Source organism: Gekko japonicus, unplaced genomic scaffold, assembly GCF_001447785.1.
Source record: "Gekko japonicus isolate JY-2015 unplaced genomic scaffold, Gekko_japonicus_V1.1 scaffold354, whole genome shotgun sequence".
Taxonomy (NCBI): Eukaryota; Metazoa; Chordata; class Lepidosauria; order Squamata; family Gekkonidae; genus Gekko; species Gekko japonicus.
The window spans coordinates 178306-195364 of record NW_015161415.1 but is presented as its reverse complement, the minus strand read 5'-3'; the positions used below and the strand labels follow the sequence as shown (position 1 = coordinate 195364).

The 17059-nt window shown below is 43.0% G+C and overlaps 1 protein-coding gene across 1 annotated transcript in view; it reads left to right on the top strand.

Moving 5' to 3' along the window:
* CENPP (centromere protein P) overlaps positions 1–17059 on the top strand; it is a 236413-nt gene that overhangs the window by 82096 nt on the left and 137258 nt on the right. The gene's annotated exons all lie outside the window — the stretch shown is intronic.

Below are 17059 nucleotides of genomic sequence, written 5' to 3'. Positions count from 1 at the left end.
ATTTTCCAGGTTGTATGGCAGTGGTCTTGGCAAGATCACAGCCATACAACCCGGAAAATCTACAACAGCTAATGAACTCTGGCCATGAAAGCCTACGACAACATGTTGTAGACTTGTTATGGAGAACTGGAATCTTAAAGTTAGTATACTGTTTTGTCATAGTTCTGTCCAAACAGTTAAAGCCATTCAGCATGTGAATACAAACGAAGTATTTGTGCCAGCATATGAAGATGTGCATTTTTTTCCATGTGTGGTCTTAAAAAACTTATTTGATTTAATTCATGTTTGGATTACTTTGTTTTTGTTTATATTTATACCCCATTTATGATATGTCCATATCCATCTGAATTGCTCCCATGTTATGTGTGGTGCAAGAACCAGACAGCTGACAGTTGGAATACCAAGTCTCTTGCCTGCCTGACACTTCAGATGCTTTTGATGCTATGTTGTGTTGTGGTACACCATGAAAAATGTAGTCCTCAGGTTGTTTGTAAGAATAGTATACTAAGGTGTATCTGTTAGCTGTGGCATTATGATGCCACTAAAATTTTGACAATTGGCTCTGCTAAATTAGTTATAATAAAAAAGATTTGCAAAAGCAAATCTCCTTGGATAAAAATTGAAAGCATTAAACCTATAAAGCATAGTAAGATCTTCAGTGATTTAAAAATAATGCTGTTACTGAAATTAGGTTTTTACAAGAGGGGTACCCGCGATACTCACGGGGGGGCCGGCCTGCCTGCCAGCTGGCTCCAACAAAAAGGCGGCGGCAAAGCCGGTCCTTCCCCGCCCGCCCGGCCTGCCTGCTCCGAGGAGGAGGAGGAGGCGGCGGCGGCGAGGCCGGTCCTACGCCCGCCTGCCGGCCGGCTCCGACAAGGAGGCGGCGGCAAAGCCGGTCCTTCCCCCGCCCGCCCGGCCGGCTCTGAGGCGGCGGCGGCGAGGCCGGTCCTACGCCCGCCTGCCCGCCCGCTCCTAGGAGGAGGAGGCAGCGGCGGCGAGGCCAGCTACAAAGCATTTCCTGCACATGCGCAGGGGATGCTCTGTCACTTTCGGGGGGATTTAAACATCCCCCCAAAATTTTTCAACTTTTTAAAATTTTTGTGCACACGTGGGGACTGGCCCACGTGTGCACAAACCTCCCCCGGCCCCCCAGCTGCCCCCGGAGCGCTGATTTAGCGATCCGCACTCCGGGGGCAACTTCGCTATTAGATATATAGATTCCATGTGTGGCATACAATCATAGCATTTAGGCACTAACATGTTATTATTGGGTTTGCTATGATAGAAATGTAGACTGTTCTTTTTTCATATTTGGTCAACTACTGATTCTATGCTTCCCTTTTTGATTCCTACCCATAATTTGAAACCTCAAAGGGTACTTGGCTGTGCTTTTGAACATGATGCTATTTCTAGTCTACTTGCTGAATACTGAAGGCTTTTGACTCTTCCTTCATTCTTCTCATGTGTAGAGTAATGCTTTATTTTTAATGATTGTGGAAGCTTCTTACTTATTTTATATCATATTGTTAATGGTTTCATTTCAGAGTTTCTTTTGACACAGTCAGTCATGTTCCCATTAGAGGAATTTTTTTTGTGGTTAATAGCAAATGGGATGAAATCTAGACAATAACATTTTGCACTATAGTCATTGCAAACATCAGGCTTTCCAACATGGAATTATTCTAAAGTACATTGTTCCAGGAACAAGTAGATTCCTTACTTGGGGAAGAGAACATAAGCCAAAAGAGGCAGTAGTTCAACAGTGCTTTGGTCCTGGAAACTGCTGTCAATCTGCTACATGGCCTTATGTTTCTTTGGCTTGGAGAGATGCAGCGGGCTGTTCGCAGAAATAAGGTCAACTAGTTATTATTTCACAGAGTTACAAGAATTTCCTTTCTTTTTACAAGGATGAGTTGTGATTCAAAAGAAGGCTCCCAGTTTCAAAAATGCCCTTTAGTTACACATATTTATTTCAAGAAAAAAATTAACAAACTCTGGAATCATCACTATGCTCGCTCACAGGCTAATCTAAAGCACTTCCACATGCCTTCTGTTTTTTTGGTTACATGGGTAGGAAGCCTTTTCCCTCTCTCTAAATTCCATCCCTGATAGTCTATAACAGGCACTACTAGAGACCCTTTTCCTGAGGAGTGCATTCCATACCCTTTCATGAATGTTCAAGATTGTATTTGTACCTTCTACAGTTCTACTTCTTATGATTTGTTCAATTATTATGTATCATATATTTAGGTATCTAAACAATAGTCTTTTTGCTAACTGTCCATCATCATCTTTAGTTAGTATATTAGCCATCAGTCATCACACAGTAATTTAACCATTGTCGGTTTCATGAACCTTTTATGACCAAGAAGATCTTCCTATTTTTGAATTCTAAGCACAAAAGAAACATTGGTATATATCCAACCTTAAGCTGGAGGAAGTTCCTAATGAGGTGTTGGAGGAACAGCCACAGAAGTTGGAGAAAGGCTTTGCTCAGTGGAGTGGTAGGATATATGCCTTTAGCTGGAATTCAGAGCACCATGCATGCTGTTCTGGATGCGCATTGGAGATCTCCAGTTCTGTCTCTTGAGAGGCTGTCCCCTCCCTCACAGAGAAAAGGCTCTTCCCAAAGGCTGAGAGCTCTCTGGAGTGCCACCTGATGAGGAATATGAGTCAGTCTACTGGCAGAAGTGCTTCACACACATTTGGGGGCATCTCCGAATCCTACCACCTATGCAGCAACAGATAATCATGACTGAACTAAACTTGCACTTCGTAGAAGTTTTAATCAAACACCTGTAAGAAACTATAACTGTGTGTGTGTTTGTGTATGCTGAAAGAATTATATTTCCTCCTATGTTTCTTATTTCAGTCCAAAGTACTGGCATTAACCTTTAAAGCCCTAAATAGAGTCAATCCAGTGTAAAATTCAGGATTGTCTGTTCCCATATTTATTTTATTTAATTTATTTGATTCAATTTATATCCCACCCTCCCTGCCAGGCAGGCTCAGGGCAGCTTACATTAAAAAGTTACAATGCATTAAAACACAGATGATAAACATCATCATCGTATAAGCCTCCCTGTTCAATATAATTTGATAACATCCTGTGAGAAATAAACTCTCTGTATTATTTTATGTGTATCCACTATGCTTTTGAGGCATAGATTTCCCATGTGAAATCTGTTGTTCATTTCCTTTGGAATCCTTACAAATTGTTCTGTATTTGTATGATTTCTCATATTTTTGATACATCAAAATAGGAAAGGATTTGAAGTTCTGTGATCTGATCTTTTTACTTTTTGATTATTTTTTTTAAAGCAGCTACAGGGACTAGATCTCTGTTGCAGTGCCTCTTTTTTGTCATCGGCACATAGTAAGGAGTGTGTGTTTGATTTATCTTGGAAAATGGCATAGATGAAAATAATTAATAACCCCTTCACATCTAACACCACTATCCCAATTGAATTCAGGATCCCTCTAGCTGCTTTTTAAAGAAGTTTAGAGGCAGAAGTTCTGATCATTGATTTCCAATGTCTAGTTTAATTTGGTTCATTGTTGTGGCACCTGTGCAGTCACACATGGATACAGCACATGTGCATGTCTACCATGGGAAAGTTATTGAAGCTGAAAAAATGCCTGAGGGCACTCCATCTCCCTCCCTTACGTTGTTTCCTGCCTTTTGTGGTGTGATATAGAAAGGGCATAGCACCATTCCCTCAGTTCTCTTTGCTGCCACTGAGAGAGGTTTGCTAGTAGAAGCTTGTCTTTTTTTAACCAGCATAAAATTCCCAACAATTTCTATCTCATTTTACTGCCGCCACAGAACAAAATGTTTAGGAATTGGCACAAAAGGCGCTCTTCAAAAAATGCGAGTCCTGTGGGTCAAATATCCCCCCACAGATGACCATGAAAAATGCCCCTTGTACCTCAGTGAAGAATGCAATGACCTGTGCTGCTCTGCTGCCAATTTACCCCCAAAGCAAGGCACAAAAGAGGTTTCCTCTTAAAAGCAGCTGTTTGGGAAAAGGTTTTGTCCAGCACAGCTCAGGAGAAAGATCTGAGCACAGTGCTGTTCTTTAATGCTAACAGGCGAATCTGAGTGTCTTCAGTTCTAGTGGTTCCAAGGCCAATTTCAACCTCCTTGGGCATGTAAGAACATGGGAAAAGCTTCAGGCTCTTTTCCTGTGTCTCTGGAGCATAGTTCCTTGGAACCACCATCTAAGAAGGCTTGGTATAAACACAAGCCCCTGGAGAAGTCTTCCACGTCAAAGCTGTTATCCACCCCTCAATCTAAAGACCCGGCTCCTTGCAAACCACCACCAGAAATTGGTCAAGGACACAGTCTCCATTCCAAGAATGCCCTCTCCATCGGGCCACTCACTATACTCATCCTGTTCTGACTTGGAAGGTGAAGTACAAGACTTGGAACCTTCTGTCTCTTGACATCAACCCAATCCCCAGCCTACTGCTTGGGTCCACCACCCCAATCAGATTCAATGGATTTATATTTGACATTGTCCCGATCACCATATCAAAAGCTCAGTTGTGGTTACTACGACCAGGGCTGGGATCTATATGCTCACCTCAGTTCTGATCGAGTGCAGCAACTGGCCCCTTTTCTGTCTCACCCTGACCCAGCCACAGTAATCCATGTAATGATCACCTCCAGACTTGATTGTTGTAACTCACTCTACGCTGGTCTGCCTTTGAGACTGATCTGGAGACTCCCAACTGATCCAGAATGCAGCAGCACGTTTCCTGATCGGAACATCATGGACAGCACATATTTAGTCAGTGCTGTGTCAGCTGCACTTGCTTCCATTGGAGTACCGGATCAGGTTCAAGGCTTTGATACTGACCTTTAAGGCCTTGAGCAGTCTGGGACCAGTGTTCCTCTGGGACCACCTCCTCTGGTATGTCCCTCAAATAGCACTATGCTTGGCCTAGAACAACTTACTAGTGATCCCTGGCCCAAAAGACATCCGGCTTTCCTTGACCAGGGCCAGGCCCTTTTCAGCCCTGGCCCTACCTGGTGGAACTCTCTGTCAAATAACATCCATGCCATGTGGGACCTAAATAAAAAAGAGTTGAACCTATGGTAAAGAAGTGAAAGTTCCGGATGGAATCACTTAGCTGCATTCTGCAGAGGACAATTACAGGACATCCTTAGACCTTCGAGATGCTTACCTGCATATTCCAGTTCATCCACCTTCCAGACAGTTCTTTCCTTTTTGATGCTTAGGACCAGCATTTCCAATACAAAGCCTTACTATTTGACCTGGCATCATCTCTGAAGATGTTTTCCAAGGTCCTGGTAGTTCTACTTGCCTACCTACAACCTGGAAGATATCCTCCACAGAGCCAAGGAGGCAGATGAGGTAAACAAAGACACCAAATCCACTGTGCAATCTCTCCAGGCCTGATCAATGTTAAAACCAAAACCAAAAAAAGGCATCTCACAACCTCCAGGGACATAGTCCACTTAGGGGCTAGGATTCAGACGAAGATGGCCAAAGTGTTTCTACCTACAGAGAAGCAGGTAAAAATAGTTGGAAATGGTGAAAGAAATCCGGCAGAGGTTATGGGCTTCATACACTGGTTGGTGGTAGTGTGGCTGATGATCTAGTCCATAGAGCTGGTTTCTTGGGCCCACTTCTACAGAAGACATTTTATGATGGACTCTTCTTTCTTATCAGAAGGACATTAAAAAAAAAGAGCATGGTCAAGATACTGCCCCCCGAAGAAGTCACTAAGCTGGTGGTCTTCACAACCAAATCTGACAAGGGGAGTCAATTTCCTCTGCCGGCAGAAGGGGCTGGGGAGCAGACTGTAAGGATCAGATTGTCCAAGGCAGATGGAGCTCATTGGAAGAAATTAACAGTATGAACTGGCTGGAACTTGGGGCAATCAGACTAGCATTGATTGCCTTCTAGAACCTATGGAGGAACAAGTATGTACCAGTTTGCACAGGCAATACTACGGCCAAGGCGCACATCAGTCGACAAGGGGGCACCAGATAGACGGTGCTCCTCTGGGAGTCCAAAATCCTGTTCGATTGGACAGGGATAAATTTTGGTAGGTCTGAAAACAGAATACCTTTAAAGTCTGAAAACAGAATACCTTGTAGCCAACTGGCTGAACAGGAAGGATTTAGAATCAGGAAAATAGAGTCTGAACCAAAAGATCTTCCAGCAAAATCACACTTTGTTTTGGGATTCCTATCTTGGATCTTTTTATAACATCAAACAACATCTGGCCGCTACCATTGTGCTCCAGAAGATCATTGAGCGAAACTGTCTGGTTGTATGGTAATTTCAGCACGCCATCTTATGCATTCAATGTATTAGCACTAGCACTTTATGAGGTTTTGTTTTATCTTATTGTATTGAATTTTAAATTGTTTTTATGTGAATGTATGGTCACTTATAGACCAATTATGTAAGCCGCCCTGAGCCCGCTTGTGGGGTAGGGCGGGGTATAAATTTAATTAATTAATTAACCAACCAGTTTCTACAATCCCTGAGGCACAGGGCAAGGATGCACAAACTTGCTGTTGTTGACCCAGTGTCTGCTGTACTTCACCCCACTGAAGGGAGCAAACCTTCAGATAAGCTCCAATGTGTTGTTTCTTCAGATACTATCTGAAGAAGTGTGCATGCAAATGAAAGCTTATACCCAGAATTAATCTTCGTTGGTTTTTAAGGTACCACTGGACTCAAACGTTGTTCTATTGCTTCAGACCAACACGGCTACACACCTGAATCTATAACATTAGAGTTCATAAACTTACCTGTTAACTTGATCAGAAACATTACTGTTTTGGCATTCTATTGTGATCATTGTTGAACAGAGGCTTTAACAATACACACATATATTATACTTATAGTCAGGTAAGTTTCTGTTCAAATCACTGCAATTCAGACCTCGATATTTGCCCAATAATATTGGCTGGGACTGGGTAAGGCTGTGGCAAGTGCCCTGTTAGGCCTGGGGACAGCCAGCATGGCCACAGCAAGAGCCCCGCCGGGCCTGGGGATGTCTGGCGTGGCTGTGGCTGATGCCCCACCAGGGCTGACACTCACTGTGATGAAACAGCAGGCCTAGGCTCCCTGCAGCCTCCCTAGCTCGGTGCATCTGGGTCCGGGCTGACGGCCTGGTTGCCTTGACGAGGCTGGTGGCTCGCCTCCTGGTGGTCTGCGGCGCCCACCCTGGGAACCAGGGCTGACAGTGGGGCCCCTCAAGGAGAGTTCCTGGCTCCAGAGGAGCGGAGGGGTGGCTGGGACGCGCCAGACCTAGCCTCTGGGAAGCTCAGCCCACGGGGAGGTTGCCAAGGAAGATGGAGGAAGACTTATCTTTGGTAATGAGGAGATGGCTAGCTACAGAACAGACCAGTGGGGAAATGATGGGGGCAGGGCTAAGATAATAAAGGAGTTTCCTTCCAGCCAGTAAGGATCTCAGGGGGTCGAACAGACATGGGGGGAATGGGAAGGTGGGGAAAGGGAGGTGGAGGAAGGAAGGGGAAGATAACAGGAAGGGGAACCACGCTTAAGCCAGGGAGGAAAGGAGCTGGCATGTCCAGAATGCCTGGTGGGGGGGGGCAGAGAGAGAGAGAGAGAGAGAGAGAGAGAGAGAGAGAGAGAGAGAGAGGAGAGAGAGAGAGAGAGAGAGAAACCAGGAAGGCAGAGCTAGACAAGGAAAGCCAACAGGGTGGTGAAATAACCCCCTTGTGCTTCTATTCTGAGGCTTCAGCCGTCCCTCTGCTTGATATCATCCCTCCCTTAGGGGGTTCTTAGGATGGCAAAGGGCAAGACAACTGAGGAGGACCACAGATATGGATAGTGCTGCTTCTTCTTATTATTATTTATTAAATTTATATCCTGGCCTCCCTGCCAAGGCAGGCTTAGAGCAGCTCTTAGTCAGTACCCTTTGGTGGATCTCACAATCCCTGGTGCTGGATCACAAACTCTCTAAAGCTACCTTTTTGGTAGGACTAACTGGTACTGTGGACATAGTGAAACAAGGGTGTCACTACTTCTACTATTTGGTCAGGTGCTGACAGGAACTGTAGGACAGCAAGATGAGATTACTTAATGGTGGACCAGTTTCCTCTGTGGGTGTGATTCTTTCTTCCTCATCCTGGTACTCCTAGCTCATTTGTATTTCCTGTTCCCAGCTTTCTTGATCTGCTGCCCACAGTTCTGACCTTGATACTTGGGAAGTCATAATGCCCCCTCTTTCTGTCACATGGCTCCAGTGTCACTGTCAGTGGATCTTGTGTCTGTAAATCCTGCAGATCACTGCTATACAGTAATATAATTCAAACAGGAGTTCGTAGAATACACAAAAATGCCAACAGGAATGGCTGCATGTGGGACAGTGCCATCTTTAGTGCTCACATTTGTTGTAATATATCAAATTATTTTGCAAAAAAGAAGCCATTATCTTTTCTTTTTCCTTAAAAATCCTTCATATGCCAGGATTAGACTGCCATCCTCTGTTCTAACTTAGTAACTATTTTGCAGTAAGTAAAACTTTAAAAGACAGTAAAGAATATATATGCAGAATACACATATCTGAAGGTTATCCATAAGGAAATTTATGCATTCATTTGCCTAACTGCATAATAACTGTACATATATTTGCAATTCAAAGTGTTAGGTTAGGATATCAGTTTTTATCTCAATGAAATTATGTACTAATTTTATTCTGTATTTCATGTGCAATAGAATAATTCAAGGCATTTAAAAAGAAAATAAAAGTTAAAGGAATGGAAAACCAGAAATCAAACTAAAATGAGGGGAAGGGAGCAATACGCATTCAAGAATACTTGTGCGTGATCATATTCACCTGCCCATTGTTATGTTTCTGCATAATTACTCATAGGGCCCTTTGCACAATAAGTATCTCTAGGTTTAGTGTTGGAAGGCATATTGTATTTTGGTTGTTATGACCGAATGGACAGCATTTCAGTACTTATTACAGAATTGACTTAATGTATATAGCATACATTATGTTATGTTGAGGAGGTTTATTTTGGAGCTGCCTCTTAACTTTGGCTTGTTTGTTCCTCTTCTGCTGCCACTATTGAACAACTAGGTTCAAAAAGAGCAAACAATGCAGAATTAAGAAAGCAGAGGTGATAGATAGCAAATAGAGGGTTGCTTAATTAATTATATACTGCACTGTCAACAGAGTTCACTTAGTGATGTGCAAATTAAAACAAAACCAGTTGGTAAATAAAATACAATAAAATAAAACCAATTTAATTATGCAATAGTGTGAAACTAAAAACCATCAGTACGATATTAAATTATTTCAGTAGTAATTAATTAATAGGAGCAGCAAATATAAAAGGGAAGATTACTAGGAGGGCATTCAATAAGTGAGGTGCCACAAAAGGAAATGTCCTTTCTTTTGTGATCTTTGACGTCACCTTTTTTGTATGTGTATGGGGGGGGGATCACATGAGCAAAGTTAATATAGAGGAGGTTCATTGCTTGAGGGTGCTATTGGCTTCTGGCCTGTGGCCAGAAGCTCAGGGTCTCCTCTGTGGCACATTGTGCTTTTTATCAGGTTGGGCTGGTTGGCCAGCTATAGCTGTTCCTCAGAAAGCCATATAGAAGACAGAAGAAGAGAAGAAGAGATTGGATTTATACCCTACCCTTCACTCAGAGTCTCAGACTGGCTTACAAACTCCGCTTCCTTCCCCTCCCCACAACAGACACGCTGTGAGGAAGGTGGGGCTGAGAGAGCTCCTCTTGAGAGAACAGCTCTGACAGAACTATGGCTTGCCCAAGGTCATCCAGCAGCTGCAAGTGGAGGAGTGGGGAATCAAACCCAGTTCTCCCAGATTAGAGTCCGGGCACTTAAGCACCTCACCAAACTGTGCACAGTGGGCATAGTGATCCAAGCTCTGATCATGTCCAAATTATATTATTGTTATGTGGTCTATGTGAGGGCACCTTTGAAAACAGTTCAGAAACTTATATTGGTCCAAAATGCAGCAGCCGAGCTACTGTCAAGGTTTGGTTACAGGGTCACTGCACTTTGGAATGCCCTCCCCCTTGAGGCTTGCCTGGCATGTACTTTACTGTCTTTTAGGTGTCAGGCTAAAACACATCTTTTATCTAGGCTTTTAATCAGGAGTTTTATCTTATCAGCTTTTTAATGGACTGTTTTATAGATAGTTTTTATGCTGTTTATGTCCAGTGGCATGTTTTTTAATACCTTGGGGGGAGGGTTGTACTGTGCTTTTTAATTGTAAACTGTCTCGGGCAGGATTGTGAAGAGGCAACATAGAAATATTCTAAATAAATAACCTGAAATTACTGAGAGAACTTTGACTGCAGACCATTATAGCAGGCTAGCCTCGAGGTAACCATAACATGGATCCATGTGACCAGATCAGCCAAGTCAAAATGGAGGAATACTTCTTTTTTTGGCAGTGGAATTCATTTGCTTCTCTATCAGTAATGCTGGTACAACTGTAACCCCTAGGCTCTTAACTATCAGTGAGTGTTATTATGGGCCAACCAAGAGCTAGGATCAAATCTGTTCCTGGTGGGGTTGCACTCCCTCTAAAGGAACAGAGTTACAGCTTGTGGGTGCTGCTGTATTCATTTTTACCGATGCATATTCAAATAATGTCTGTCATATACAAAGCATTTAATCAGCTGTTGCAGGTATATCACCCTTCCTTCAAAAGCTTTATTTACATCTGTCCAAAGCCTATTATTTTGAGGCATTTGGAGGCAGAAGGAGGGATTGAAGGATGTGCTTTTGATTGGTTAAAATAGTTTGTTATTGGCAGGACTCAGATATATCAGTGTGGGATTTCTCTTGAGGCTTAATTTTATCTCCTGTGCTGTTTAATCTATTTGTGGTTTTGGAGTGGAGTGTCATCATGACTATGCTGCTGATATTCAGCTCTACATTTCTTTATCCAAATTGTCTGGTGATGCTATAGAGCCTCTGAAGCAATACCTGACTGTTAAAGGCTAAGGAAACAAACTGAAATTGAATCTGCATAAGGGGTTACTTCTGGTTAATATAAGTTAAGCTTGAAGCAGTTATAGAATATTTTGTTTTTATTTGAAAGGTGCATTTTATTTGGTTTCAAATATCTAAGTGTAAAAAAAAAGGAAATTGACCTATCAACCATGCAATGACTTTTAATTTTTTTTAATTAAAATGTTTAAATTTAGACCCTGATTGTCTTTAAAAACTGCAGTGATTATGCACTTGATTATTCTACAGTTAGGTGGTGCTATTACACTAAAGCATCAGATTAAGAAAAAACAGTGGTTGCATGATGTTGCTTTATGGTTTAAAGCAATATTAAATGTACTGAAGGAGATGTACCATACATCTCTGAAGATCATGTGCCAGCCTCACTTGCTGAATTCCCTACATTCCTGAATTTACAAAAAATATAGCAAGAGAGACTTGCTCTGGAATACCATTGCTAGCTATTGTTAAAATGAATATATACTAATGGAGTGTATTGCTCCCTTATTTATAAAATCCTTGATAGACATATTGGATGATAAGATAGTCATAGGTCAAGGAGTGAATGGTTTCCCAAGACTTTCTTGAGACATGCAGGAAACTCCTGCTTAAAAGGCATGCTGCCCACATACTGACAGTGAAGTTGGTCATAAAGTACAGGGCTCAAGTCAAATGTGAGCCCTCGCCAGAATTTAGAATTAAGCAAAAGTGGAGCACATGGCTTGTCACTTGGTTCCTTCACCATGTGGTCTAAAGGCAAAAATTGTGGTTAGTGATCTTTAGGTACATTGTCTTCAAATTCCCTACCCTGAAAGCGCCTTTAAATTTTGGGAAGAATTGGTCTCAGAAACCCTGTATGGAGAAATCACCTTTTTCAGCCTTTACTCCTAGAGCTTCCTTCCTTCCTTCCTTCCTTCCTTCCTTCCTTCCTTCCTTCCTTCCTTCCCTCCCTTCCTTCCTTCCTTCCTTCCTTCCTTCCTTCCTTCCTTCCTTCCTTCCTTCCTTAATTTATGCTGCCTCTCCAGGGTCCTGCTAGAGGAAGCTTATAAATAAAAGCACTATAAAATAATCATAAAGTCATGAGAATTAAAAAAAAATAATTAAAATGTCCACGTTTTGAGGTAATGACAAGTAATAAACCAATGGGATTGGCCCAGGTATCCTGGTGGGGTTTTTTTGTTTTGGTCTTCTTTTGGGCATAGAGCAGGGGTCACTGGGGAAGTGGGAGGGGAGGTAGCTGTGAATTTCCTGCATTGTGCAGGGGTTGGACTAAATGACCATTGGGGATCCCTTCCAGTTTTGTGTTTCTACATTTCTGTGTTTGTAACCTGAGAGCTCTCAAATATATAAGGTATACAAATAGTGTTGATGTATAATAGCAGAAGTCAAAATAAGTCAGTACTCTGCTTTTACTGTTGAATATGTTAATAGGATTCCCATCCTATTTCATTCCATGAAGTGTTATCTAAGTGCATAGGAAAAGAATCAGTGTTTTTATAGCATTACTCAAATGCCTATTGCCATAAAAGCTCTGTATAAAAATAAAATGCATAAGCGTTGTAAATATTTAATTAGAATCTTAATACATTTTTGAATTACTTCCAAACTGTAGTATGAATGTTGTGTGCATAGGAATTAAGCCACCTTAAAGGCCACAGCATAAAATAATTCTCTCACACACTGATTGATATTTTATAAAGGATCTATTCTTCCCTGATTGACTTGCTTTGTTGGTCCAGAATGTTTGAAATATACAAAGTAGTACAAGGTTGCTTCAGTTTGTGTAAAGGGAGACTTTCCCACTGCCCTCCAATGGCAGCTCATCCATACTTTCTGAAAAGATTCCCTTGAAGTCTGGGAGATTCTGTAGACTGGCTTTTTAGGTGACTGTAGTTATTTATTTATTTATTTATTTATTATTTACACTTGTATCGTCAGCATATTGATGACAACCCAGCCCATGTCTCCGGGCAATCTGGGCGAGGGGGCACATATAGATGTTAAACAGCATTGGGGAAAGCACTGCACCTTGGGGCACTCCGCACAATAGCGGGTGCCTTCTGGACAGTTGTTTCCCAACTGCCACGCTCTGTCCCCGATCCTGAAGAAATGAGGAGAGCCACTGTAAGGCAAACCCCTGTATCCCGGTATCAGTGAGGCAGTGGACCAGTAGTTGAAGGTCGACCGTGTCAAACGCCACCGACAGGTCTAACAACATCAACACTGCCGTACCGCCTCAATCCAGATGCCTCCTGAGATCGTCTGTGAGGGCGACCAGGAATGTCTCTGTCCCATGGCCTGGTTGGAAATTGATTGGAAGGGGTCTAATATGGTGGCATCATCCAAAAAGCCCTGCAATTGATTCGCCACCACCTTCTCGATTAATTTACCCAAATAGGGTAAGTTGGATACCGGCTGATAGCTGGCTAGTTCCGCCGGGTTAAGCAATGCCTTTTTAAAGAGAGGCGTACTACTGCCTCCTTTAGGGCACTAGGGAACAATCCCTCAGTAAGGGATTTGTTGATAATCCCCCTTAGTGCCCCTCGTAACCCATCACAGCTGGCTTTAATTAGCCATGATGGGCACGGATCAAGACTACAGGTGGTTGGGCGGACCAATGAGAGCAATTTGTCTACCTCTTCTAGACTGAGCGGATTGAAATAATCCAGAACTTGACCAGAAGACGCGCATGGAGCCTCAAGTTCCGCTATTGTCTTAACTGTGGTAGGGAGGTTGTGGTGGAGCGACAAGACTTTATCTGGAAACACTGGTGCCCTCCCCCCTGTACACCTGGGATTGCTTTCCACTTACAGAGGTGGTGATGGTACTCCAAATACTTAGCTTCAATAGATATGAAAAATATAATATTTATATTAATAGAAAATTAAAGTTTCAGCTATATTGGTCTGCAGTAGAACAGCTAGATTCGAGTCCACTAGCACCTTTGAGACTATGACATATCCCTTCTACTTCTCTCCCTCAGAGTCAAGATTTTCCCTCCATTCCTATTTCCCTTCACTGACTGAGCAGCCCTGGTAGCGTATTTATTCTTCCCTTGAGGAAACCTTGTCTGTCCCACCCTTTGAGTAAGGTATATTTTGGCAAGTTGCTTAGCCCAAGAACTTGAGGGAAGGGATAGGACCACCCTTTAACTTCAACCCTTGAAAATGGCTCTTGAGACATTTCAAATTTAAAAATAACAAAAAGTTTTATTTAACATCAAAGGGAAAGGTCAGGTGAAATCAGGGGTTGAAATTACTGAGGTAAAATTATTACAAGCACAGTCTTTTGTTCTTATATATCAGGCTAATGAGAGGTTCTTAAATTATTCACAGTTAGATTTTTATGTTGAAAGGCTTTTGTTCCAGTGTTTTCCCAAACACTCTAATATACTTTATTTGTATAATCACTGACTCTTTTTGGTGCCCAGAAGGCCGGTACCCTCTTCCCGCTGATCTCCAGTCAGTTCAGTCAACCAACAGTGGATCTGTTTGTATTAGAGACAAACCACCAGCTCCCCCAGTTCTTCACTTGATTCTTTCATCTCCAGGCGAAAGCCCAGGGATACACTTCTGTGGCCAGAAGACCTCTTATTCACATTTCTCTCATTGCCACTGCTCCTCAGAGTGTTGAGGAGGATCAGAGAACAGAGGGCGAGTGTCATCTTGGTGGCTCTCCTGTGGCTGCGACACCCTTGGTTTTTGACCCTCCAGGAACTGGTGGGAACACCCCTATTGACTCTTCCAACAACTCCAGACGTGCTGCAACAGGGCCCGGTGTGGCATCTGGACCCAGGGTGGTTCCGACTGACTGCATGGAAATTGAACAGGGTAACTTCCTAGGCCTGGGCTATGGTTCCAGTGTAATAGAAACTATTTTAGCATCTAGAAGTGCCTCTACTAACCAGATTTGCAACACTACCTGGAAGGCCTTTAACAGGTGGCGCAGGAGGAAAGGACTACATTCTTTGCAGCCCTTTTTTGGGGGGGGCTCCTAGCCTTTCTCCAGAACAGTCTCATTTTGGGTCTCAAGCAGCCACCCTGAAGAGACAAATAGCCTCCCTCTCTTCTGTGCTACCTCATTACGATGGGTTCTCCCTCTCCAGATGCCCACACAGAAAGCATTTTCTGAGAGGAGAAACATTAAAGTGTTCCTCTATGATACACAGGTTTGCCTCGTGGAATCTGCACACTGTGCTATCTGCCTTGACCAGACCAGCCTTCAAACTCATCAGGGAGGTCTCGTTAAGATGGCTACAGATGAATGCGCTCTTTCTCATTGCAGTGACGTCTGCATGGAGGGTGTAGGACCTAGGGGCCTTGTCCATGAAAAAGGAACTATGTGTTTCACAAGGACAAGGTCATGCTCCGGACTGACCTGTCCTTTCTACCCAAAACCAGCTTCGTCTTCCATAGGTCACAGGAGATAGCGTTACTATCCTTCTTCTCCTTCTGCTCAAGGCCACAGCACTCTAAAGAGAAACTATGGGACACTTGATGTATGACAGGCACTCAAGTCATTTCTAATTATGACAGAAAGCATCCTTTTTATCAATGTTTCCTCCCCGAATCTGGGCAGGAAGATGTCAAAGGCATCTATTAGCAAGACTGTGAAGTTATACATCATAGCGGCATACAGAACTCTCAAAAAGGAAGTCCCTATGGCCATCACGGCTCATTCTGTACAAAGCACTTCCACTAATGTGGCTCTAATCAACCATGCCTCTGTGGAGGAAGTTTGCAGGGCAGCTACATCATCCTCCATCTCTAAATTTATAAGGGATTATAAATTAAACCTGTATGATTTGGACGATGCTGCTTTTGGGAGGAGGATATTGCAGCATGTTTTATCATACAATGATGATGACCCTTCCAAATGAGGAGCACTGTTCTGGGAGTTCCCGAAGATGTCCTTCACCTCAGAGGGAAAATGGCCCATTGGTCACTTACCATGAAGGGGTCTTCTCCTCTGAGGTACAAAGTACATCTTCACCTCCCTAGTCATTGTCTCATGGCTGTCCATCACTGGACTTTAGTCAATAGATGGGCAATTTTCACAGTGGAGGGTTGTAAGCAGTGGGGTACTGCAGGTTCTCAGTACTGGGTCCGATGCTTTTTAACTTGTTCATTAATTATTTGGAGTTGGGAGTATGCATTGAAGTGGCAGATGACACGAAGTTGTTCAGGGTGGTGAGAACCAGGGAGGATTGTGAGGCACCCCAAAGGGATCTGTCGAGGATGGGTGAGTGGGCATCAATGCGACAAATGGGGTTCAGTGTGGCCAAGTGCAAAGTGATGCACAATGGAGCCAAAAATCCTAACTATAAATATACTTTGATTGGGTCTGAATTGGCGGAGACTGACCAAGAGAGAGATCTTGGAGTCATAGTAGATAACTCACTGAAAATGTTGAGACAGTGTGTGACTGCAATAAAAAAGGCCAACGCTATGCTCAGGATTATTAGAAAGGGAGTTGAAAACAAATCAGGAAGTATCATAATGCCCCTGTATAAACTGAAGGTGCGACCACATTTGGAATACTGTGTACAATTCTTGTCACTACACCTCAGAAAGAACAACAGTGGGAGGGCTTCTAGTGTCCTGGCCCCACTGCTGGACCTCCTGATGGCACCTGGTATTTTTGGCCACTGTGTGACAGAGTGTTGGACTGGATGGGCCATTGGCCTGATCCAACATTGGCTTCTCTTTTTAAAAAGTGCTGATTGTAAGAACAGGGGTAGCTTATTGGAGCCTAGCAAAGAAGTAAGGGGCTGTGCCAAACAGTGTAGCTATACTTTCCAAGTGCTGGAAAGCAGCATTAGCTGTTCTGGTTTCTTAAACTCACAGGTATTTAAAGCTATTAATACCAGGGAAGCTGGAATTTCCAGTAGGAGGGGTTCTGTGCCTAGAAAGTGGATTCCGTACTTGCACAGCTATCACAAGCATCTGAAATTCATACAGCCACAATTATATGTCCTGTTGCCTTTCTTCCTCTTAACTGGTTTCATTTATTAAAAATATTTATTAGCCACCTTTCTTCCTTATGGAGC